The sequence below is a fragment of the Castor canadensis genome, chromosome 9 (genome assembly GCF_047511655.1).
Source record: "Castor canadensis chromosome 9, mCasCan1.hap1v2, whole genome shotgun sequence".
NCBI classification, from domain to species: domain Eukaryota; kingdom Metazoa; phylum Chordata; class Mammalia; order Rodentia; family Castoridae; genus Castor; species Castor canadensis.
Genome location: NC_133394.1, coordinates 19,925,077 through 19,952,888, shown reverse-complemented (window position 1 = coordinate 19,952,888; position 27,812 = coordinate 19,925,077). Strand labels below are relative to the sequence as shown.

Here is a 27,812-nt window from a genome sequence, read left to right as displayed (position 1 = left end):
GTTTTGACTAAATCATTAATTATATTGGTGCCTGTAGAATTATGATTTTCTAGTTCTATTACACTTTCCACATTTATTGGCTAGTATCTTTAGTAAGGGAGAGTTTCTACTAAGTTGTCTTCATTATCACTGTGAGCACATGTTTATCCAGTGGGCTAATAAGATCCATTCTTATGTATATATGTATGTATGTATGTAGCGCTCAAATTGTTGACATTTAGCAATTGGAAAGAATTGTCACTCACATTGGTTCCTGTGTCTCTTAACGCATCTCATTATTTTCAGAGCATTTATTTGCTTTCTGGTACAACAAAGTCTTCCATCCTTACCTTATACTTTTCCTGCCCCTGACCTCATATCAACTGTTAAATTCATCGAGAATCCTAGCAGAGAAAAACATTTGCAAGCCAGCCTGTTGTCATGGATGAGTTCTTTTATTGAATTTATTGAGTATCATTGCTTCCAGTGGCCCTTTTTACTGGACAGAGCAAGGACATAAATTTTATTATTATTATTATTATTGTTATTTTTATTTTGGCAGTATTGGATATTGAACTCAGGGCCTCACGTTTGCTAGCAGTTGCTCTACCTCTTTGAGCCAAGGTCATAAACTTTAAAAAACCACTAACATTTGTAATGCCAATCTAGCACTCAGGAGTTCCCTTCTCCCTTTTCTAAGTTTATGTCTCTCATTATATTGAACATACTGGTTGCCAGTAATATCAATGTACTATGAGTATTCATTTGCTTTTTTCCTACAGCCAATAATAAACCCAATAAGTTAAAAAAAGAAATAAAAAGTTTCAGCTACATATATTAGATTATTTATAGATTGTCTATGTTAATAATTTTTTTCTGATTTATTTTTTATTTTTATTGTTGTCTCTGCTTTTCTTGCTCTTCATCTCCCTTATATTTTTGTTTGAATCTGTTGTCTTTTCTTTCATTTTTGCTCTCTGTGGAGTAGGGTCAGTTTTTGTTTCATATCTTGCTGTGTCCATTTCTGTTGTGGGCCTTTTAATTTTTGGTTAAAGATAAAATCTGTGAATGCCTACTACAGATAGTTACTTCAGTTTGGAGCCCTTCTTTACTGTGTGTTTAATTGGTGAAGATTTTTATTAGCTGTTAGTTTCATTAGTTTTGTCTTGAACTTTATGTGTTTTTACAGTAGCTTTAGTGTTTGCAATTTCTGTCATTTCCTGATTCAGCATTCCCAGTTATATGTAGACAAGGTTGAGGGTCTACTTGGTTTTTAATGCTTCTTGTTCAAGAACTCTCCCTTTTGTTGGGATAGTTAAGCACAAATTACTTAATTTTACAGGGCTGTGTTGGAGAGGGCAGGGTCTGGAAAAGGTGAGAGAGAGGTTGGTATCTCCTACAGTTATTGAGATTTTTTTTTGTTTTGCAGAACATGTAATTTCCACCTTTTGCTTTCTTCTTTCTCTTTACTTCCAAGCCTCAAAGGGATGGCCCATCTCAATAACCACTGTCTCTCAGAAGTATTACCTTTTCTGGTCTGCCATCTTTACCTCTGCATATTTTAAGTCCTCCAGACACCTTGGTAGTTTCCTATTTAATGCGAGACTTTCACATTTTTTACAGATTATTTTCTCTGTGTTCCACTTATTTTTAGGCTCCATTTTTTTCCCCCTGTGTAGTCTCTGATTCTTTAGAGCTTGCTTTATTGGAATTTTACCTGCTTTCCCAACTTAAATCTAATGTGGAATCTATATGTTGTGGTTTATGGGTGGCTTTATTGACCCTTTATGTTGAGGTTGTCTTTCGGGGAGATGGGAGAAAAGATGTGTAAAAGATTTGGATTTGCATGGGGTTGCTATCCAAGAACACAGAATATAGTTGCTTGACTTTTAACTTTGTTGTACCACTTTTAATAGAGAAGTCTGAAGTTTTGATGGCAAATATATTGGGTTTTGCCTTTCACTTATTGTTTAAAATAGCACTTTCAGTATTCAAGTATCATGAGATTATCCTATATTGCCTTTTAAATATTTTAGTTTTGATTTTCAGATTTAGGTAAAAATTATATCTAGAACATTTTATCTGTAATGGGTTGACCTGGAGATATAATTTTATCTTTTTTCTTGGGTGATTAAATGTTCTTGAATCATTGATTAAAGTCTTTGCTCCCTACTGATTGTGATTTTATGTCTTTGTCTTGTATGAAATTTCTCTATATTGATGGATCTGAATTTGGATTCTGTATTGTTTCACTGGCCTCTTTGCCCTATACTACAGTTTTCTCTAGCACAGATTTATTTGTATGTCTTCATATATTTTTGGTGACCTCCTTTTCTTTTTACTCTAAATTTTTATTGCTATTTATAAATTCTTTTGTAAAAGAATTTGAGCATCAACTTGCCTACTTTCTCAAAAAAATCTTACTCTCATAAGCTTTGAGAGAATTATTTGACCATTTATATATATTAGTTTGGAAGTAATTAACAAAAATTGTCACAATAGTATTTAATAAAATAAGGCATCAACCTAACATTTTAGTACCTATGTATGCATATATTAATCTTAAGCAGTTATAACATGTAGTTATTACTGTACCTGTGTTACATTGATGAAATTGGATCTTAGAAAAGTTACTTTTATTCAGTAAATATTGAGTACCTTTATTGTCAAGTGGCTTCCTATGTGCTAGGTGAATAAAACCTGGTATATTATAAAGATTTTTTAAAAATGTGATGATCCTTAGTAGTTAAAATGTAGGATTGCTTGGTAATTTTGTTTCTTAGTAAAAGAAGCATATTGATTAGAATTTGCAAAGTAGATGGACTGATAGAAGACACCTGCCATCTGTTGTCTCTCCTACAAAAAAGTTGTAATTCATGCCTACTTCTCTGATACTTTCTCAGGATCTAATTTTTATTACGTTTATTTAATGTTCTATTTATGTGTAATGATACTTGAAACTTCCTGTTTTATGTACAAAACAGTCATATTTAGTTGAATGTGCCATATTGTAAAACATCTTTTCCAGGGATCACATAGCTATGTTTTAATAAATAGATTTATTAAAAATGAACCTTCTTAGATGGGTCTTGGTAATAGTGTGTGATGAAAGGCACGTGAATTGAGAATTGTACTTATATGTAGCCTTGCTTATAGAGAAAGAATCTTTATGCTAACTTCTCTCTAGAATTGTATGTGATACCTAGTGTGGGCACGAAATTCCCGGTGATAGCATAATCTACTCTTACCTAGATCTTATTTCACACTAAGGGAGAGACGAAATGGAATAGAAATTGATACATTTGACGTGCATATGTGGATTTCTCATTTACAGTTGGAAATTTGAATTAAATAAAAATAATTTGGGTTGTTTGCTATGAGGTTAAACACACACACACACACACACACACACACACACACACACACACACTTTTAACAGTACTGGGGTTTGAACCCAGGGCTTCATGCTTATTAAGCAGAGCCATACCACCAACCCTGTTTTTGTTTTTTGAGGTAGGGTCTCTATAGCTCAGGCTGTTCTCCCAAGTGCTGGAATTACAGGTGTGCACCACCATGCCTGGATTGTTATGCTTATTTTTAATGCCTGTCTTAGGCAAAATCTGAATGTTAACTGAATATTTTCCACATGAAAGTAATTAAAGGTTGGAGGTGTGAGAATGGAGACTCATAAGTCAGAGGTTAGAGCTGTCCAGCCATATTTTGTTTTCTCAAATGGTTACGTTAGGAAACTTTCTAGTCACATACAGGCTTTTCCAGTTGGAAAGCTTGGAACCTGCTATATGTTTCTCTTAAAGACATTATAGAAAGTGTATTATATTGGATATTATTTCTTGTTTCAGGGTAATGTTTGTTAGAATCAGTTTTAGTTCTGAGAAAGTGCACACAACAACCTTTCCCTCATTTGTTAAGGTAAAATAGAAGGCAGAAATCTTGTCTATGGCCATACCACCCTGAATGTGCCTAATTTCCTGTCATTTTTGAAGCTAAAAGTACTTGGATGGGAGAAGGAAGGAATCTTGATAATCAAAAGTTATAAAAGTGGTCATTAAAACTAATTAAATAACTTAAAGATCAGTTTTTAGTTATGAACAAAAACGACATAATTGATCTGGGTGCTGCTGGTTCTCATCTGCAATCCTAGCTACTTGGGAGGCTTAGATACACGGGATTGTGGTTTGAGGCCAGCTGGGCATAGTATGAGAGACCCCATCTCCAGAATAACTGGAGCAAAATGGACTGGCAGTCTGGAGATATGGCTCATGTGTAGACTGCCTGCTTTGCAAGTGCAAAGCCCTGACTTCAAACCCTAGTGCCCCCCACCCCACACAAAAAGAACAAAAGGGACATAAGTAATTGGTAACTATTATAAATGTACACTGCTGTCTTCAGTGGAGCTGTGTAATGTGTGAATGTTAAATTTTTGTTTTTGAAATTTCTTTTGATTTTTTTAGTTTAATTTTTTGTTATGCTTGATCAAAATTTCATGAAATCTGTGAACAAGGCATACTTACCATATATGTGTGTATGTGTATATATGTATATACACACATATATACATACAAATATTTAATGCCATGATGAACTATTTCCATTTCTCTTTCAGTATTTTTCTAGTGAAAAAATAACCTTATCACATATCATTTGATTTTACTTTTAGTTATTATAGTTTCTTCAATTTTAAAGCAATTTTTGAGGTACTGCTTTTATTCATGACTTAAATAGGGAATTTAAAGTATTTGTCCATCAGATGCTATACTACTGTATTCTCTTTATCTTGCTCACTCTTGATTTTCCTTGGTCTTCATCATGTGGGCTATTCAGTCTGGACTTTCTATTGTCACAGGTTAGATAGTGGTGCTAGAGTATAGTGTGGTGGGCTGAAAGAGTTTTGTATTTATCACTTTTATGTTTGAGGGCATTTTGGTACAGGCAGTAAACTAGAGTGTTATGAGAAGTATTTTCCTAAGGTATTTAATCTGGGTTTTTCAGATTTCTTTCTAGATAGCTTCTCAGTAATAGGATATTTTCTTAGGAATTCAGTATGCCAGAGTTTGCTCATCAGGGGTAAGGCTCATTTATGAATTGGCATATAACAATACCTAAAGCTTTCCTCGTTTGAGGTGTATTATTAGCACAGTTCTTTTTTTTGGGGGGAAGGGAGTGCCATGAAATTTTTTTTATTATTGTTATTCTGGGGGTACATTGCAACATTTATAAAAGTTCTTACAATATATTATAGTTGAATTTACCCCTTCTATCATTCAACTTTATCCTCCCTCTCTTTACTAGCACAATTCATCTCCACTTTTTTTAGATCTTCAGAATTTTGATATTAGCTTTTGACTATAGTCCTTAGTCTTTTGATATTTGTGATATCATTACTATATTTAATTTTAACTAGAATTCATGATTTCTTTGTTCCTTTTATTCAGTTGGACCTTATACTTTGCATAAAAGACGTGTCCTGAGGAAAATTTGCATCCAAGCATTTAGTTATTAAAAAAAAAACTAGCCATTGTGAATAGATTAATTTTATATATGCCACAAGTAAATTATTCTACAATTAGTTTTTCCTTTTTGTAACAAACAGAAACTTTTAGGATGTTACTGGTATGGTTTGTCCTTCCCTCCTCTTATATGTATAGCCAAGTAATACCCAAAAAAGTGCTGTTTGCCATATCTATGCTGAATTTCTTTCTTTCCCCTTAAATTAGGTATTCTGTATTTGGACTGCTAAACAAAAAGGAGTGCACTTATCTCTCTTTTAAAGGCAGTGGTTGATGGCTCTTACTTTTCTCTTAATGAGAACCTTGATTTTTAATTTTGTGTATTTGGTACTTACTATGATGAAAAATATCCTACAGAGCTATAGTAATTAAAACATGTACTGAAGATGCAAAATGAAGAGCCCAGAAGAGTTTAAGTAAATAAGAAACAAAAAAGAAGTTATATACATATATGTGCTTGTACACACAAGCATAAGGAGTTTTTTACACATAAAGAACCATATAATAGAAACATATGACTCAGTTAAAATGGAACAAAGTTCTCTGAAAGAAGACATTATAACAAGATCAGACTAGTAGAAAAATTTGATACCTGTAGCAGAGTTAATGAATATAATACAGAGCTTTTACAAATCAACAAAATTAGAAAATGGTTTATGAATAAGGACAAATAATTCAAAGGATGTATAGGAATAATTTTACAAAAATATGAATCAAGGAGTATGTATAAATATGTTAATTGTGACATCATTTGGAGGAGAAAATGTCGCAAACAGTCCAGTAGTCCACCAGGAGGGAAATGGCTAAATAATTATATGAGCAACACTGATTAAAAAGAATAAGGTCTTTGTGTCCTCATATGGCAAAATCGCCAAGGCATTATTAATGAAAATAGAGAATGGTTCATAGAGTATGATCTTATTTACTTAGCATAGTTCTGTTGTTTATGGTAATCTTGAAACTTTTACATATCTTACAGGACTGGGAATTTTCGCTAACCTATTAATATTATTAGGAACCTAAAAATTCATTGTAAGAGGAAAAAAAGGCATAAATTCTGTCACATTAATTAGAAATACCAATATGAATTCATGAATATCTGTATCGGTCCATCTGTCCATCCACCCATCCATTTCCTCATCCTCTTTAGGTCTGTTTTGCCAGAAGGGCTTGAAAGCAAGGACAATCTCAAGTAGCAATGATTTACACTCTACATCCAGACCATAATCTCTACATAGTTCCCCACTGTAAGAATACAGTGCACCTTGGCAAAATTGATATTTCCAGGTCTTGAGAATATATAGCAGGCAAGAAAACAAGGAAGTGCTTAAAAATGAATTAAAATTTACTTATTTATTTATTTGGTGGTAATGGGATTTGAACTTTGCTTTGGCCTTGCTAGGGAGGCACTCTACCACTTGAGCCACACCTCCAGACTGGATTTGTTACATTATTAGAACCAACCAAAGGAGTTCCTAGTAGCCAAATTAAGCTGTAGCCAGGTTTATTTCAAATCTGAAATAACCTGATTATCAGTAAAATAATTGCAACTAGTAAACTTTGAATCGAAAAATAAACCATAATGAAGGGAAGAGAAAAAAAGGAAAAGAAGGAACACTCTTCCCTAGGGAACTGAGACGTCGTGCTAGAGCTAAAAAATTATCGCACTCTAAATACCAAAGAAACAGTCTAGGCCAACATCAATGGATGCCAGAACCTTTGGGTGAAAGACTGCTGGGTAATAGAATATGTATAAATGGTTATCATCCTACAAGTCATTACAATTCAGAGACCTGTAGGTTTCAGCTTGTACCAGGTTGTCATCTCTTACAGGTACACCGATACCACGTTCCCCTTGTGATGTAATGTGGAGTGAAGGAACATTTGCAGGATTCTTGCCTAATGTGTTTATCTTGAATCCAGTTGGGTTCCCAGATTGATCTCTTATTTCCAGAAAATACAGGGGGAAGTGTCATATCACACTCTAGGAAGCAACCAGAGAAATCTAGGATGTCTGGGATATTCTGGGAAAACTGATCAGGAGTCCTCAACATATCACTGTCTTTAAAAAAAAAAAAAAAAAAAAGATGTTTTTGTAGAATTGTTTTAGGAAATAGGCTTCCCTTCCTCCCCCCTGCGTGTCTTACACAGTGGATTATTATGTTTCTTAGACTGTTTTTGAAAATGTGTTTCAGTACTTAATATAGTCTCTGATGAAATTAGTGTATTTGTCAGTTGCATTTCTTAAATGGCTAGTCTCTGTTCATGGACACAAAGATTATGTTGTAACTCTTCTAAAGTAGTTTAAAAAGACTTCTACTACCATTCCTACATTCTGTTTTTATTTACTAGGTATGTAATCAGATTTACGACTTATTTGTTTGTTGTTTATTAATTACTGCTTTAAGTCTTATTTAATGAAAGCAAAATTGTTATCTCAGTGAGGATTTTAGTCCTTTAATTTTTCTCCACCAACTTAAAAAAATAAAAACAACCCAATTCAAAAGTGGGCAAAGAACATGAACAGACATGTCTCCACGGATATAAAATGGTTAATAAATGTACAAAAAGATGCTCAATATACCATTAGTCATTAGGGAAATACAAGTCAAAAGCACTATAAGACACCATTTGGACTATTATTGGTTAGTATGTGGAGAAAATGGGAATGTAAAATGATACAGCTGCTATGGAAAACAGTTCACAAGTTAATTAAACATAGAATGACCATATAATCTAGCAATTTCTCATGTAGATGGGTCCCCTGAATAATTGAAAGCAGGAACTCAAAGAGATAACTTGTATGCTTATGTCCTTAGCTGTATTATTTACAGTATTCAGAAGTTGGCAACAATCCAAGTATCTGTAATACTTGTCTTATAAATGTGCTGTATACACATTATTCAACCATAAAAAGGAATGAGATTTTGGTATATGCTACAAGATGAACCTTGAAAACATTATGCTGTGTGAAATAAGCTAGATTGAAAAGAATAAATATTTTATGACTCTGCTTACATGAAGTACCTAGAGTACAGAAGTTCATAAGGCCAGAGAATATAATAGAGATAACTGGGGGTGGTGCTGGTGGTGGTGTGTGTTACTGTTTCATGGGTATAGTTTCCTTTTATGATGATGAAAAGAATTATACACTTAAAAATGGTTAAAATGGGGCTGGCAAGTGGTAGAGTGTTGACTAGCAAGCGTGAGGCCTTGAGTTCAAACTCCAGTACTGCCCCCCCTCCCATGGTTAAAATGATAATGCTATGTTATATTTTATTATAGCAAAATATTTTTTAAAAAGTACTGTTTGATGTTATTTGTGAACAATCTTTCTATTGGACTGGTAACATTTTCATTTATTTCTTTGCTCTCATTTTGAATACATATAAAAATCTTCTGCATTTGGAAATATTATAGCTATATAAGTGAAAAATAGTATAAGGAGAGAATTTTAACATAGCACTTTGGGGTAATAGAGGGAATCTTATATAATTGTCCTTTCTGTTTCATTTTAGGTTACACAGAATCGGCTGTTAAAATTTATAGATTAAAAAAAAAAACAAAAACATTGCTGGTTGTGGTGGCACATACTAGTAATCAGTGAGGTGAAAAGGATGAGGCAGAAGGATCATGAGTTCAAGACCAGCCTGGGTTATACTTAAAAAACAACAACAGAAAAACACCCTTTGCCAGCACTACCAAAAAAAAAAAAAAAAAAGTCCCAGAGAAAGGAAAAACTTTGGCTTTATAGAAATTAAACAAATCTTAAAAGTTTGCTTGTTTTCTGAGCTGTGGGCACAGAAAAAGAGGAGATCAACAAGACAAGTAACATAACACAGAAGGTGCTTATATGACCTGATCAAATTTAATAATACTCTGAAGAAGTACAAAACTAGATAATATTGAGATGACATTTGAAAACTTGAAATTATGTATGTATAGTGGTTGGTTGTGGTGCTTTTTTTTTAGTTTTAGTTTTTTCCAGATTTAATACCTCCTCTTTCAAATACTAATCTTGTATCCTTTATAGGTCATAGTGCAGTGGCATTGAGGCATTTTCATTGTTCAACTTTATAAGATTTCCAAATGCATTTTAAATGTTTTTAAAGAGGGTGGAAAGTAACAGATCTCACAGATAATTCTAATGATTGCTGATATTCTTACAAATAGCCTCTCTTGCATTTCTACCTTTTATTTGGAATTAGAATTCCATTGTTAAGAACTGTGGAGTGTTTGAGATTTGTGAAGCTAGCAAATACTCAGCCATATCAACATAGCTGCTGTAGAAGACATGACTCCTGAGTTACTTGAAGGACAATTTTTGCTCACACACAGCAAGCAATTGCACTATGTCTTCCTTCTCTCAGCACCCCCTTCCCTTCCCCCCTGCAGAATGTACTAGTTGCAGGTATCAAGATTGATAGCAGTTTATGTTTCTAGGTTAGAATTCATGCAGTAGTTATTGTATGTCATTTCAATACAATACAATACAAAGATTGATAGCAGTTTATGTTTCTAGGTTAGAATTCATGCAGTAGTTATTGTATGTCATTTCAATACAATAATCAGCTGGAGGGTGTATTGATTTAAGGAATATGAAGATGATAGTGAAAGATAATCCATAGGCTTCATAAGAAGTATTTACCAAAATTGGCAATTGATAAGAAATGTGAGGAATTTAGAATTTTTAAAAAAGGTTTGGAAATGTCAAAACAAAACAGTGAGATTACTTGTACAAAGCACTGTGATACTGATATTTTGATGGTTGATCTGACAGTGGAGATGTCTATTAAGTGATTACGAGGCAGTGGGTATATACAGTATGGATACATTGGACAAAGGGATAACTCACATCCAGATGGAGTGGAGAGTATGAGATTTCATCACAGTACTCAGAATGGCTTGCAATTTAAAACTTAAGTTGTTTGTTTCTGGAGTTTTCCATTTAATAATTTAAGGCCATGGTTAACCTCAGGGAACTGGAACCATGGGAAGTGAATTGAACCATAAGGAGGGAGGGGAAGCTACTGTATTTAGAACTCTTGAATAACTTTTATATTCTTTATCAGTTTAGCTTCAACTTTTATCCTTCCAAAATTAGACTTGAAATCACAGGTGATAAAGTCTCTTAAGAAAATAAGTTATAAGCACCATTTAAAGAGGCTAGATTTTAAAAAATCTTTTTTCTCAGAAGAGAAAGAACGAAAAATTTTATTTTAATTTAAAGTAAGTTTTACTTAACAAAAGAAAACTACATATTTATGGGGTACCACCTGATGTTTTGATTCATGTGTATATTATATAATTAGTTCACATCAAGATAAGCATATCTACCCTCAAACAATAATCATTTCTTTGTGGTGAAAAACATTCTAAATTCTTCTAGCTTTTTTGAAAAAATACAGTATGCTATCATTATCTATAGTTACTCTACTGTGCAAGAGAACATCAGCACTTACTCCCCTAACCATAACTTAGTAACTTGTAAAGATGCTAGATTTTTAAATATCAGTATTTGCACAGTTATTATCATGAACAGTCCTCATTAGACTTACTGCTGAATGAACAGGGTATAGTTGCTGATGAATTCATTGTGCTTTTATTCTAGAAGACTGTTCTACTTACATTCTTATAGTCTTTTCTGAGATCTGTAGTAATACCAGAAATTGTTCAAGTAGGTACTTTCCCTTAATAAATTCCACATGATTCTGTGGGCTTTGTAGATTGGTAACAGGATCTGTTACCACCGTTGGCTTCAAAATGGTCCTAGTCCTTTTATTATTTGTCATTTTTTGCTGAGAATGCAACTTCTGTGGAGGTTTCCTTTACATTTGATAAGTTGACCTTTTTTAGGAAGATAAGACAAACTTCTAAAGAATGGAGTTTCCCCATGTTTGTTCTAGGGTGCCTCTTCAGTTAACTTTTACTCATATCAAAGTTTGCCCATATTGGTCACTTTAAGTCTTAATTTATTCTTAGTGAAAATAAATCTTGTAGAAAGAAAAGAACCTTAAAGAAGCATGTTTCATGTTTGTAAGTCTCTCCTTTAAAAAAAAAAATCAGTTATTTGAAAGTTTTTCTGCGTTCCTGTGTCTCGGGACCCTGATTGGTTGTCTGGTCATCTTCAAGCAGAAACTGCACATTTCCTGACTGATAGTAGGTTAGGAAAGGAGATCTCTGTCAGGCCTGCTTCTTATAGCCAGTGTCATCCAAGACTAAGGAAAGTTCCTGTACGGTTTTAACAAGTCTCCCAAATGAGGGTTGTCTCTTTAAAGGATGCTGGCCTGAGGAGAAACCTCAATTCCTCAGCTCTGGGAATTATTGAGGGAACTTTCCTTTCAGGGCCTTATGACATCTTCCTCCTGGATTTTGTTAGAGACTCAAAACCAAACAATACAAAAACACCTAACAGTCTAAGACAAATAGGTTTTCGTGAGTAATAAGGGAGGTGTCCTTATTCAGATCTGATACAAAGTTTTCAAATCTAATGATGATGTATACTTCGTTATCCCAGCTACAGAGAAGGCAGAGATAGGAGGATCTTGGTTTGAGGCCATCTTGGGCGAAAAGTTGATGAACCCTATCTCAAAACAAAACAAAACAAAACAAAACAAAACAAAACTTGAAAGCTTGGGAATGTGGCCCAAAGTGCTATAAGTGCTTGTGAGCACCAGGCCCTGAATTTAATCCCTAGTATTGCAAAGAAAAGAAAAACAGGACTGTGCTTATATTTTCAATAAAAAGGTACTACTGTGAACATTAACAAAATTTTTGGGTATATAAGAATTTTTACTTGCATGGCCTTTCTTACACAAGTGCAAAATATTTCTCTTTAAACATTTGCTTAAAAAATGATAAGTTTTTTGAGCAATTGGGTAGAGTTACTTGCTTTAAAGTTTTTATGAATGTCTAACTTGGCCATCTGGTTGCTTTTGCAATCAGTGTCTACATTAGCTACTAATGCTTTTAATGTTTGAAAATTACATATTTGTAAACTTAACTTGAGCTTGTTTAGGAAAAGTGTTAGCAAACATTGATGCAAAGCTTTCTCTACGATATAGGTTGAGCATCCTCAATCTGAAAGTCTGAAATCTGGAAATTTGAATATTGGGATGCTGGGGTTAGGGATGTTCTTAAAAGTTTGCAAATATTCCACACTCTGAATAACTTTGAAATCTTTTTCAGGGCCTAAGCATTTCAGATAAGGGATACTCAACTAGTGATAGCAAATCATAAGTCCTTTGCTGATAAAATTTATATTTACATTTAAACTGTTCTTAAATTTAACTGGCATAAAATGACCAGCCATATTGAAATCCCCTTCATGTAGTCAGCAGAAATAAGTTAGAATACTTTGTGTTAGTGTCATAGCTTATTCTATTGGTGAGTAATTTTTCATCTTTGATTTCCCTAACAATGGAGTTTGACTTAGGGGCTTGTGCTTTTACCATTTGAGGTAAAGCACCAACCCTTTTTTTTTTTTTTTCTCCTCTTTTACTATAACTAAAAGTTATTTTTCAGGTAGAGTCTCATGTTTTTGCCTAGGGCTGGGTTTGGATCGTGATCTTCCTACCTGTGCCCTCTTGTGTAGATGAGAGTATAGGCGGGAACCACCACATCTGGCTTACTGATTGAGATGGGGGTCTCATTAACTTTTAGGCTGGCCTCAAAGTGTGATACTCCCAATCTTCACCTCAAGTAGCTGGGATTACGGTTGTGAGCCACCTTTCCTGGTTTATCACATTTTTAAAAAATACAATCTTAAAAATGCAGTATAATTTACATACAGAAAAGTGTAGGTGTACTTTTCTGTGTTGATACACTTCACAAAGTGAACACACCCTTTTAACCTCAACCAGATCAAGACATCAAGTCTCCTGATGCTTCCCCATGTGCTGTCTAGGTCAGTTAACTACTTCCCGAGAATGGGAACTACTCTGTTGGCCTCATATTCAAAGACAAGATTGGATTGTTGTTGAATATTTATACAAATAGATCCTACAGTATGTGCTTTCTGCTCTGGTTTCTCTGCAACAACATTGATTTCTTTTTTGTTTGATGCATCATATTTTGATTTATTTTTCACTGTATTCTCACAGTTCATTGTGTGAATATACTGCAGTTTATTTTTTTTGATGTTTGAATTATAATCAATTTTTGACTCTTAGAGAAAATGTTGCTGTAATAATTCTTGTGCATATCTTTCTGTGCATGTATGCACACATTTCTGTTGAGGGTATATCTAGAAGAATTGTTTAGTGGGAATTTGCATTTTTCCCCTTTCGTAGATCCTCCCATACTCATAACATTTTACGCTTCTAACCCCCAGTGTGTGAGAATGCCCATTGCTGTATTCTTGCTTACATTTGATAGTGTCTGGGTTTTAGATAAAAATTAGTCATTTTGGTAGGTAATAATACCCCCTGCGATGGTAATCTGCATTTTCTTAAATGCCTAGTGATGTTAGTGTATTTTCTAATGATCTGTTTGAAGTTTTGTTTGATTGTTAGGTTGTCTTAAAAATTGAGGTGTCCTCTTTTATTGGAATATATTATATAAATATATTTTGGTATGAGCCTTTTGTTGCACATGTGCATTGTACATATTTTCTCCTACTCTGTAACATGCATTTGCAGTTTTAAAAATAAAATTTCCTAATTGTAATAAAATTCAGTTTGTTTTGTTTTTCTTAAACAGGTTTAAGAAATCTTTGCCGAGATCAAAACTGTGACAGTTTTTCTGTCATCTTCTAGGTACTTCAAATTTTATGTTTAGGTCTCTATTATGCCTTCTTTTTTTCCCCCTGTGGCCTGTAGATGGGTGTTACTTACTTGGTTTTGATTTTAGCAGAAGTACTCATAGAAAATCTATGGGTATGGCTTACTCATAAGAAAGCATTTTATTTTTACATAAATAAATAAAACTACTGTAGTAGTGCAGTTTCTAGAGTGGTAAGATTTTATGTTATCATTGTTATTGTGATTCTTTAAGAGGAGTTTTTTTTGGGGGTGTGGTTTTGGTGGTGGTACTGGAGTTTGAACTCAGGTCTGTGAATTTGGGTGGCAGGTGCTGTACGCTTGGGTCTACTTTAAGTCTGTAGACCCGGTAGTTAGATTGTTTAGGTGCTACTTAAATGGCAGCAATTAGATAAGTGGATGTGAAAATAATGACATTGTGTACTGATTATCAGGAAGCATTAAACCTATGAATGCTGCTCTAAGAGTTCATTACTATTTTGTAGTTGTTTTTGGTGGGACTGGAGTTTAAACTCATGGGTTTGCACTGGCAAAGCAAGCTCTTTACTACTTAGGCGACACCTCCATCCATTTTGCTGTGGTTAATTTGGGAATGGGGGTCTCAGGAGCAATTTGTCTGTGCTGGCCTCGAACTGAGATTCTCCTGATCTCAACCTCCCAATTAGCTAGTTTTACAGGAGTGAGCCATCAGCACTTGGTCTGTATTTTTGTTGTTTTCATCTATATTTTTTTAAGTTTGATTGGTGATGGACTTCTTCTGTGGTCTAATTTAAACACTGCCAATGTTTTGATAATGTGTTAATTTATCCATATTGCATAGACAGATTATTTTTATGATTATGAAAAGTATTTTAAATTTATTGTATGCTAAAGTTTTAATTATGCTTTTGATTAAACATGAACAGATAACCCTCATATTAAATGGAATTCTTGGGTAGATTTTACAGAGTAGTTGTAAGTAACTTAAGTTTAAAAATTATTTCTTTCTATTTGTTTTAAATTATTTATTGAGTCTGAACCATTGAGATTTTTAAAAGGCTATCTAAATACTTGGTAAGTACTTATTCTCTATGTGCTTTTTATATGTTACTTAATTTCCACATATACTACATGATTGACATTTACAATAGTAAGTGTAAATTACAGTTATAAATTATATTTATTTTTTCTTAGGTGGTAGAATTTCTTTATGTCTATTCCGATGCCCTTCTGATCTCTCGTACCCATTGTGTCCAGAAAATATTTTTAGTGTGGAGTCTAAATAGTAAGAGGTCGTAGAAAGAAGTTGTGTTAGTAGGTGCAAATGGTAATTAATTTGTGAATTAACCAGGATTTTCTCTACCTGAGATTTTGTAGTAGTTTTCTGTTAGTTGCCAAAGCTTGTAGGAGCTGCTTCTTTTGCCATCTGTTGCGTGACTCCTTATATTGGTCTTGCTTGATGTAACATGTCAGCATAGACAACATTACTGTGCTCAGGCTCTGTGCTGTTTCCTATCTGGATTATCCTAGTGTCTCTGTTCAAAAATTAACATATGAAAAATTTTGTGGGCACCTCCAATTAAGAATTTCATAAACTTTGGACTAGAGATGTGGCTCAAATGGTAGAATGCCTGCCTTGCAAGCACGTGCCCTCACTTTGAAACCCCCAGCACTGCTTACCCCCCGAAAAAAAGAATTTCATAAACTTAAGTTTTTGCTAGGTATGCTGTTGCTTTAAATGTTTGAGTACAGGTGGGTGAATTAATCTCAGAATGTGTTTTATTCAACTACTTTAGTATTTTAGATTTGTGTATTATAGTGATTATATAGATCTAACAAAGTTTCTGTTAATCAATTATGACAAATTTAAAGTGGTAAAAGGGGAGTAAAGTTTTGAGACACCTGATAAGCACGTGTCATACTGTACTTTGTGGTTGTGTTAAATATTTAGTAAAAGATTTTTAAAAGTTGTTAGGTTTATTTAATTTGCTGAAGGAGATTTTCTTTGTTCTTTTTCTTTATTTTTTTTTGGCAGCACTAGGGTTTGAACTCAGGGCCTCACACTTGCTAGGCAGGCGCTCTGCTACTTGGGCTACTCACCAGCCCTAAGGGAGATTTTCTAGGTACACAAAAATACTCTTATTATACTGTTTAATGTGTTTGAAACAATAAATATTCAACTAAAAGATATACTATCCTATTTAGTATATATTAATAATAAGGGTAACATTTTTAGTAGCAAATGACATAGCAAAAGATCTTACTTTAAAATGTAACCGGCTTTTGGAGATGTATTAAATAGAAAAGAGTAACTTGCTGTCATTTGCCCCCATTGATATATATATTTATCCCTTAGTGTATAATTCAACGATATTTTATATGTACTAGACCCTTGGTGTCCGTGGATGAGTGGTTAAAGCAGACTGCCATTGAGGAAAAGCACCGAATGCTCAGGATGCATAGCGTTCACTACTTCAAAAAGTTACTCAGATTATCTGTACTGTACTTACAGGAGGTCTGAGTGTCCATAACTTGAATGCATGGAGCAGGCTGCATTACTGTTGCAAAATTACTGTTGTGCACATTAATACTGCTCACCAAAGCTAATCTTTTTTTTTTCCTTTTATTCATATGTGCATACAATGATTGGGTCCTTACTCCCCCACCCCCCACCAAAGCTAATCTTACTTCATGCTCTTTATCTCAATACTGCCGATACATGGTTCATTTTCCCATGATGCCACCCAGCTTCTGCTAAAGACATGCCGCCTTCCAGTAAATCTGAAATTTTCATGTTATCATTTAAATTAAGTACAGTGTGCCCTTTTTGACTTGGGAGGATTACCCTTTTACCTTGCTTTTGGGCACCATTTGCTTTTTTTGGAGGCAGATTTTCACAAAGTTAAGGGCAGGAGCCAGCAGATCACACACAATGATTTAAGCACAACTGATCCTAACATGAGACTGACTGAGAGCTCTGCATTAGCTGGGCTGTGTAATGTTTGTGTGTGAATTTAAAATTTTTGTTTTTGAAATTTCTTTAATTTTTTTGGCCACACTTGGCTCAAAGTGCATGTAATAGATTTGTATCTAATGGGGCTTACTGTCTTCACAGTTGTGCATTGTTACTTAGGGTGCTTCATCACTTTCTTCTGCCCCCCACCCCACTACACACCCTCCTTCCAAGTCCTAAGCAACCACTAATAGACTTTCATTTGTATGGACTTGCTTATTCCAGCATTTTATAAAAATGGTGCCACATATAATTGTTCTTTTGTGTCTGATTTCTTTCATTTAGCATCATACTGTCAGGGAGTAACATGTATCACTAGCTCATTCATTTTTATGACTACCTAATATTCTACCCTACACCATGTTTATTCATTCTTCATATAGATTGTATCTACCTTTTGGGTGTTTTTCTTTTTTTGCTATTAGGAATGTTTCTGCTGCTGTTCATGTTTTTAGATGAACATGTTTCATTTCTTTTGAATATATGTGAATGGGGTAGAATTGCTGAATAATGTAATTCTTTGTGTACTTCTTTGAGGAACTGTCAAAATGGTAGTACCATTTAACAATCTCACCAGCAAAGCGTGAGGGATCCAATTTCTTCACATCTTCAAGGACAATTAATTTATGTTAGTCATCCTAGTTGGTGTGAGGTGGTACCTCATTATAGTTTTGCTTTTTAATTTTGCTAGTGACTGATGAGAGGCATCATTTCATGTGCTTATTAACCATTTATTTGTCTTTTTTTGGAGAAATATTTGTTCAAACTCTGCCTAGTTTTAAAATTGTGTTGTCTTTTTAATATTGAGCTGTAAGCATTCTTTATTGTAGGTACCATACTCTTATCAAAATATGAGTTAGAAATATTTTCTCCTGTGGATTATTGCTTTACTTCTTTTTGTTGGTGGTATTGGGGTTTAAAGTGAAGACCTTAGGCTTGATAGGTAGGTACTCTACCACTGAGCTGTACCCCCAGTCCTTTTCTCCTTTGGTTGTTTTTTTGGATAGGGTCTGTGGTTTTTTTCCTTGGGGGCCAGCCTTGGACCAGTATCCTCCTACCTATGGCCTTCTGCTTCACTGATGTCTGCCACCACATCTAGCTTATTTGTTGAGATGGTAGACTGAAACCATGATCCTCTCATTCTCCACCTCCCAAGTAGCTGGGATTATAGCTGTGAACTACCACACTTGACCCTTTGCTTTACTTTCTTGATGGTGTCATTTGAAGCATAGAAGTTTTTAATTTTGATGAATTTCAGTTTATCTGTATTTTCCTTTTGTTTCACTTTTTGTATGAATTACAAATTTATTTTAAAATAAATATTCATTGACAGTCTAGGTCTGTGACAAGATTGTAATTATCTCAGGACCGTTAAAAAGCATTGACTTTTTGTGTATTTGACAGCCTAAGCCCAAAGGGAGCAATTATTCTTGTATTTGTGCTTCAGTTCCTCTGCTAATTGTTTTCAGTAAAGCCTTAAGTTTGATCCCATGTGTTACAATAAAAATGTTATTTGTATGTGATTAGTTTATCGATACTAGTCTTGTGAATTCATGGTGAGTTTTTTTGGGTTGGAGAAGGAGGGGGCTCTTTAACAGTTTAGCTTATTGCATATTTGGCTTTATACCTTTAAGAAATCATTGTCTTTTAGATTAAGAGTAATACCAGGTAGCCGGGTGCCGGTGGCTCACACCTGTAATCCCAGCTATTTGGGAGGCAGACACCAGGAGAATCAGGGTTTAAAGCTAATTTGAGCAAATAGTTTGCATGATTCTATCTTGAAAATAACCAACACAAAAAAACTTCTGACAGAGTGGCTCAAAATGTAGAGCACCTGCTAGCAAGTGTGAAGCCCTGAGTTCAAACTCAGTACTGGTATCCCCCCCAAAAAAAAAAAATTTAAAAAAATAGAGTAAGGCCAGGTCATACAAGAATTCATTTCAGCTTTCCTGAAAAGAGAGAATATATTTTGAGAATCTTACAGATTTTAATTTTGTGCAGATTACATGTAGGTCAAAATATGTTTTTATAATTCTACATATGGAGTTAGTAAATTTTCCCATTGCTTTATTAAGTACATGTCTTTTTAATTTTTTTCTTTTTCTTTTTTGGCAGTACTGGGGTTTGAAGGTTTGAACTCAGGGCCTTGCTCTTGCTAGATAGGTTCTCTACCACTTGAGCCATGCCTTCAGCCCTTTTGACTGCAGTAACTTTTTGAATAGGGTCTTGCAATTGTAACTGGGCCAGCCTGGACTGTGATCCTCTTGTTTATGCTTCTTACTTAGAGGAATGACAAGTGCATGCTCCATGCTCAGCTTTTTGTTGTTTAAAATGGAGCCCCAGGCGCGCCCCTAACTGCTGTCCTAATTTCCTCCAGAGTAGTTAAGATTACAGGTATAAACCACTGCATCCAGCATCTCGGCCTGCTTGAGTATAAATTCCTTTTGATTGTGTTTCCTTTGTTACTAGGGAGGGCGAATGTCTTTTTGTAGGTTTTTGGCTTTTTGTAAGTGTTTGTTCTGTGAATTGACCTACTTATATATTTCCATTGTTTTATGCTAAAACTTAAAAAAATTTATCTGGTTATTATTTTAATCCCAGTGTGTATCCAGTTAAAATTATTTATGGTCTTTGTTATATTATTTCTGTATTGCTTCAGTGGAAGCCAAATATACAAATTTTATAAATTAAAGGTTTTTAGATTTAAAAAATGTTAATGTCTATTGCCATTATTTCTCCTTTTATTTAAGTTTCAAACCTACAGTTGTGAGAATTATAATGAACATTTCTTAGATTTCACCTAGACTCACTAATTGTTAACATTTTGTCACATTTTCTTTTACTCTATTTCTGTTCATATCAATATGTATATCTAATTTACACATACAAACTCTTGGCTAAATAATTAGACTATAAATTAAGACATCCTGACACTTCATGGATCAATACTGAGTATGCATGACATAAGAATTTTTCCACATATAATCACAATACCATTTTATACTTATGAAAATTAGCCTTAATTTGACAAAAATGTGATAACGCAGTCCATTTTCATAATTTCCAAATGGCTGTCAAAAGCCTTTCAGAATCCTTATCCTCAACCCCTGCCTGCCCAGTCCAGGACCCAGGCAGTATTACTCATTGTGTTTGGCTACCATACTTCTATAGTCTCAGTTAATCTGAAACTCCCCTCACTTTTGTTGTGTATTTTATGGCACCAACTTTTTGAAGAGTCTGGGCCATTTGCTTTATAGAAGATCCCACATGAACAATTTTTCTATTTCTTTCTGATTGGATTCAGATTAAACATTTCTTGGCAAGATTACAACATTGGTGATAATGATAATTATGTATTTTCAGTGTATCACATTTGGAATTATAGAGTGTCAGTCTTGGTTTTTTTGTTGATACTTTTCTTCTTTTTTTGTGGTATTGAGGATTGAATTGGTAGGTAAGTGCTCTACAACTGAGCCACATACCCAGCTCTTGGCTTATTATTTTTGATACAAAGTTTGATCATTTGCTGAAGGTGGTGACAAATTTCTGCACTGTAAAGATACTTCTTTGTAATTTATCAGGGTAACAGCATGACTGACTGATTTGAGGCTGCCTGTCCTTACATATTGTCAACAGAGAGTAGCAGTGTATCACTAACTTGAGAAAAATTCAAAGTATGGTTTCTCTTGAATGAATATTGCTTTTACACCATTGTAAAATTAGAATATCATGTCAAACCATCTTAAGTGGGGGACTATCCGTGCTTCAATTTAAACCATGTGAATATAGTTTCCTACCTAGCTTTTACCCAAGGTGTTTATTATTCATTGATGATTATTGCTTAAATCAATTGTTACACTGAGGTTTAATGCTTACTCTATTTAAAAGTATTAATTAAAAAACACTCATGGGTTTTGAAGTTTTAAAGTGTTAGATACTACCAGTAATACCACTTAACTTGTATTGTTAAGGTAGGTTTTGTAGATCATTTTCCTGAAGCAAAGACTACCCACAAGACACTTGTAGTTGGACAGTTAGGGTTTATCACTGATTGCACCAAAGTAAAAAACATATTATGCAAAGCCATATAATGTCTCAGTAAGAGTTCACTAGAAAAGACCTAAAAGATTTAAACTTTGGTCAGTGATTTTGGTGATAGTCCAAGGCAGCAGGGTTTGGGTACTGTCAGAAAGCAGGAACAATTGCATAATTTGATAGCTTGGTAAATCTTGTCTGTAGGGAAACAGAATAGAATAAGACTAAAGTCAATTGTTCCAGAAGCAGCAGTCATTCATATTACTTATCTCTGTATGGGGTCATGTTTGATACTTTGCAACTTAAGTAGTATGCTTTCTCTGTATTCAGACATGATTACAAGTGGTCTTGTTTTTGTCTTGAACTATCCTTGTCATAACATGGCTTTGTCTGATACTGATGTTCTGTGAAATTGTTTATGTTCAGTACAGCAATACCAAGGCCTGGGTGAGTGTGGCTGTCAGGAGCTGCTTTTCTCTTTCAGTGTTTTCAGTTCAGGTTTGTAACTCACTATTTTTGTTGTTGTTTGTTTGCTTGTTTTACAAAAAATTTCCCACTGGGTACACAGACAGTCCCTGATTTATGATGGTTTAATGTAATGATTTTTATACTTTACAATGGTTTGATTGATGTTCATTCAAGAAAAACCATCTTTCAAATTTTGATCTTTTCCCAGGTTAGTGACATACTGCTACACTCTCCATTGACAGTAGACAGGGACAGTGAGCCTCAGTTCCCAGTTAGCCATGCTTTAGCAAGGACAAACAACCTATACTCTACAGACTACCATGTTGCTAAGCTATGCTATTTGGTAGGCTATCTGTGTTGAATGCATTTTTCACTTATGAGAGTTACAGTTTATGATGGTTTATGGGGATGTAACCCCAACATAGGTCGAGGAACACCTCTATTCTCTCATGTGAAGTTGTAAGAGTGACTACTTTATAGGTTATGGAAGAAGTGGATGTGAGCTCAGTTAAGTGTATACAAGGGTCAGATGTACTTACAGGTTCTATGTTCCTTTTCTTTGTCAGTAATTTAATTTGTGTAACTAATGAATCAATATAGATGTCTCCTTGAGCATATTGTTGTTTAGATAATTTTAATACTTAAAAGTTTTTAAGTATTTCTAGTTTTAAACATTTACAAAAAAAGGAATGCTAACAGTTGTTAGAACTTAGTGATTTAGTTTTGGGTCAAAAATTTCAGAATATCCCCTAGGGCTTTATAATTCAACTACTTGTCTTTATAAATCAAATCAGTATTGTCTTGATATGGTTCAGCCAGCACAATTTAGGAATAAATTGTTGAATCTCTCAAAAACTCATGAATACATGTTTCTATATTTATAGACAGCTATGTTGTTTTTGTTAATTCCATTTATGTGCATAAAATTAATTTGAACTCATGAAATAATTTTACTACTGTAGAGTAAATATTGGTATTCCATTTATGTCTTCATTTGAAAAGAATTCTTTTGGGAGAAAAGATTACCTATCTTATACTGTTGTTAGGCATAAAGTAAGCATTTTGTATTATTATTTAGTATTTTTACTTGAGTGCAGTTGTAGTTAATAGACGACTTAGTACTTTAATTCAGAGTGCATACAGGACATCTTTATTTTTCCTCCAGGTTCTTGGTTTTGAGGATTTTTTGACTTCTCTGAATCCACTTGTTACAGCAGTTAACAGTTCTAGCTCTGATATAATGAAAAATCTTATAATGAAACATAAATTCCATAGAATAGGTTCAGAATAGTAAAACAGTGTATGTTTTAAACTATAACTATTTCAGTAATCTAGCACATACTTTGCTTTTAAATGTAGCATGACTAGGGTGGTTTTTTTTTTTTTTTTTTTTTTTTGATTCCATAAGGTTTTCAGTATGAATTTCAGTTATTACACGATGACATGCCATTGGTGAGTTTACATTTTAATGACCTTTGACTTTTAGAAACACATACATCAGTGTTGTATGTTGTTTTCTTCCTAGATTCTTTTCTTCCCCCTCCCCCAATACCTATTAAAACCATTACTATTCTTCATTTTATAGCTGCAGAAGAAGTTACCTCCCTTCCCTTATGATACCTATTATAGTCCATGAGTAGTCAGTAAAGATTGTTAGAGATAAATAGAGCATTACTTTTTGTAGATTATAGTACAAAGAAAATTGATGTATTTATTGTAGTATTGGCTATGCTGTTTGATCCTGAAGCCCCTCCCCTCCCATACCAGTTTTGAAATCACTGCTATGTGAATGTTAAGATAGTCAGCTTGTAATAGGATTTCCCATTGACCACCAGGGTGGATGAATGAATACTGTCAATAAAAAGTCTTAGAAATGTCGATGGGGTTTGTTCTTTATGTGTTTTGGCTGTTGTAGCTGATTTGACTATGGTACTGTAGTATAGTAGTCCCTTTTATGGCTGATACTATATATGCTATGCTTTTTTTTTTTTCTTTTTCCCCTTACATACATGTGTTAGTTAGCTTTTTGTTGCTGGGACAAAAGTCTGAGATAATCAAGTTACTAGAAGGAAAGATTTATTTTGGCTCACGGTTTCAGTCCATGGTCAGTTTGCCCCATTGCTTTTGTGCCTGAGGCAAGGCAGAACATTATGGTAAGGTGTATGTGGTGTTGCAAAGCTGATTATCTTATCATGGCCAAGAAGCAGAAAATAGAGCAGGGTCCCAATATTCCCCTCAAGGGCACGCTCCCAATAACTTAATTTCCTTCCACTATTCCCATCTTCTAAAGGTTTTGCTACCTCCCAGGGCCAAAGGCTGGGAACTAAACCTTCAGCAGATGGACCTTTGGGGGACACTCCAAAGCAAACTTTAGCAACATACGTACCAATGATAAAATTTGTTTTATAAATTCGACACAGTAGAGGATTAATAAAAATAACTTCTCATAGATCTTAGCTTATTAAGAACTTTCACCTTTTCACTGAAAGGAAGCACTTTACAGCTTCTCTTTGTCATATCCAAATTGCCAGTACCACCACTCTTGAACTTTGCTCCCTTTATTAAGTTAAGTAAGGGTTACTTGGACATTAGCAGTGGAATATCAATATATTGGCAGTGGATCTGATATCCAAGATGGTTAGAAGTGAATAGCAGATTGGTGGTTCATACACCCTGGCAATGCTGGAAAAAGGAATGATTTACCTCTCCTGGTGGGATAGTGTAACACAGATTTCATGGTGCTACTCAGAACAATGTGTAGTTATGGATTGTTTCTGGAATTTTCCACTTACTGTCTTCAGAATGTGTTTGACCATGTGCAGCTGAAGCTTTGAAAAGTGAACTGTACTTTTTTGCCTTAATGAGGTGGTGTATTTACACAATCTTGTGTACTAGGCAGAAGCTAGTATACAAATTGGCTCTATTTACTGAATCACTTTGATTGGAAAAAGCACAAGTATGATGATTTTGAAAATATAATATTGATGTCATCCTCTGGTTTAAGTATTTCTGTTGCAGCACTAGAGATAGATTGAGGGCTGGTACAGGTAGTAAAGTTGTATTACTTGAGTTTGCTATACTCTTTGGCTAGTAACTTAGATATAACAGAGAACGTGACTTTCCTAGTCAGGGACCTTCACTTCTCATTTGGGGATATTTCATTATTTTGGAGTGAATATGCTAAGAGCAAGTAACTAGATCCTCATTTCTATAAGCTGCATCTCATCAGTTTGGCCACATTATAATTGTGGCTAGCAAGGTGTGTGAGGGCTGATACTGTGGCTAGCAAGGTGTGTTAACTTTCATCTGTGTTAAAAAGTGAAAAGGGTTGATTGGCTTATCTGTCTCTGATCATGTGTTAAAACTTTGCTGTGGCCCAACAAAGTGGTGTAGCAAATGGAACATAGTTGGGTTGGTTTACTAGCATAAGTTCATTTTTTTTTCCTAGCATCTTGTCATTTCCATAATGCATGCTGTTCTTCCAACTTAGAAATATGTTTACTTTTAAAAGAGCTAATACACAAGGGAATTTCATATTTGTGTCATATTGTTTGATTCTCTAAAAGTAGAAATGGGACTATAGGCGCTATCCAGCCTGATAGGATTATTCTCTCCTTTTTTTCAGTTTGAGCAAATGGTTGTGTATATCATGGTGGATTACCTAATATAATATTGCTTAGTGAAAAGTGTCTGACCTAGAGTCTAGATATTTTCACTTCTTAGTCATGTCTCTGATGTGCTGAATCATGCACATCTTGGTCATTCTTTTTAGTTGATTAAGTTCATATATATCTTCTACATCTTAAGAGTTAAGAATATCAAAAAGCAAGGGAAGATATTCCCTAAGAGATATACCTCCTCACTAGTAAGTCTAGTTTGTCAGCCTGCTTAGAAAGCATATTTTAAACATCAAATTAGGAGTTTCCTGTATTTTTTATCACAAGCCCTTTAGACAACTGATAGCAAAATTTTGTTTGTGGCTTGCCTTTTCATTTGTTACTGCTGTCTTTTGAAGTTGAAAAATCTTGCATTATTTTGATGAAGTTTATATATATAAACATTTATATATATAAATTTTCTTTTTACATTTCATGCTTTTGTATTTTGGCAGGCTAAATAGTGGCCTATGTAAGATGCCCACATGGTAATTTCTAAAAAGCTATGTATATTTTACCTTATATGGTTGAAGGAACTCTGAATATGTGATTAAGATAAGGATATTGAGATGGGTAGATTATCCTGGATTATTCAGGCGAGCCCAGGTATATTCACAAAGTCCTTATGTGAAGGAGATAAAAACTATTAGGAGAGAGAAAGAAATGAGAGACTGATGGAGATTGGAATGATGTGCTTTGAAGGAGGACAGGGCCATGAACCAAGGAATTTAGTAAGCTTTCTAAAAACTAGAACAGGTAAGGAAACATTAACTTCTTGAGCTTCTGGAAAGAATACTGGCCTGCCTACACCTTGGATTTAGCTCAGCAAAAATGGTTTGGATTTCTGATCTCAAAAATTGAAATGTAAAATTTTGTTATTCTATGCCAACAAGCTTGTGGTATAGCCAGCCATAGAAAGCTAATACTGTTATGAATTTATAAGTCGAGTGCTGCTATACCAAATACCTACAAATGCAGTATGGTTTTGAAACTGTAGAATGGTTAGAAGCAGGTAGAATTTTGAAGAATATGAGACAAACAGTATAAATTGCCTTGAATGTGGTAGAAATTGAGATGTCAAAGGCTTTGCTGGTGAGACCTCAGAAGAAAAGTGAGGAACACAGCAGGGAAAACCCATACTGTATTAGAGAATGTCTAAATCATCAAAAATGGATGTTGGCAGAAATATGGATGTTAAAGATGCTGGTGATGCAGTCTCAGGAGGAAATAAGGAGCATAGTAAAGAAAGCCTGTATTTTCTTAGAGGATTATTTGAATCCTCATAGACAGAATGTTCATGGAAATGACAGTATTAGAGGTGTTGCTGCTGGTGAAAGCTCCAAGGAAATGAAGAACATGTTACTAGAAATTGAAATAAAAGAGATCCTTGTTAACTAGTAACAGAAAGCTTACCTAAGTTCTATCCTAGAGTTTCATTATTTTGTCTTGCCTTGGTGTAATTGCAGTCATTTGTGTATAAATTTACTATTATGCTCTACATTTGCATGCAGCAGTTTGAATTTACTGAAAGATTTATATTTTTATATAATTAAATTTATATTTTAATAAAATCAGTATTACTTAGACCAAGCATCTTGGTAGACTACATTCCCTCCCTCCGTCCCTCCCCCTGTCTCTTCTCTCTCTCTTTGGTATTCGGGATCAAATCCAGGGTTTCACACATCCTAGACAGTCTACCAATGAGCTAACCCCGCCAGCCCCATAAACTTATTCTTGAGATACCATCATTACTAAATACTTTTTGCAACTTCCTTTTGAATAAGTGCATGTGTAAAAAAAGTAATTTGTTTTAAAATTCTGAATTTCTCTTTTTCAAAAGTTTTAAAAGGTGAGTTTTTAACAAAAATAGTTATTTAGCAAAACACATTAGCTTTATTGGTGGGTATGCTTATTGAAGAAAATCATTTGAAAACTGGAATTGCATTGTTTGTTAGAATAATTTTAAATGGTAACTTTTGGTAATACTTATTGTAGATGCAGCTTACAAACATCCTGCATTTAGTCTTTACCCCATTCTTCAAATCATTTTCTTCTGTAGTCCAGGCTTCTTGTTTGCTTGCTGTTTTTTTTTTTTTTTGAGGGAGGCATAGAAAAGAATAGTCATTACTATGTTTTTAACTATCAGCAAATTAAAATTCAGTACTTAAAGTAAAATTTATTGCAATTTAGAATGGAATTTTTAGTTTCCTCTTCTGTCTTTTTCAGAGTAATTGCACCATGTTACAATTTTCAGATTCCTTTCAGCAGTTGTTTAAAAATTACCAGAGACTTAAATTGCTATTTGGCTCTCTGGAGTTAGAATTCCTATATCTGCTAATTATATTGTTTGTATTCTGTTTAAGTTGTAGGAAATATGGGCGATTGGGGTATAAGG

At 34.2% G+C, this 27,812-nt stretch overlaps 1 protein-coding gene and 1 long non-coding RNA gene across 4 annotated transcripts in view; both read left to right on the top strand.

Moving 5' to 3' along the window:
- Fbxw7 (F-box and WD repeat domain containing 7) overlaps nucleotides 1–27,812 on the top strand; it is a 181,854-nt gene that overhangs the window by 38,525 nt on the left and 115,517 nt on the right. The window lies entirely within an intron of this gene.
- Nucleotides 10,037–26,106, top strand: LOC141410838 (uncharacterized). The gene is made up of 2 exons (XR_012435611.1): nucleotides 10,037–25,020; nucleotides 25,052–26,106. It is a non-coding gene; the product is annotated as an uncharacterized lncRNA (long non-coding RNA).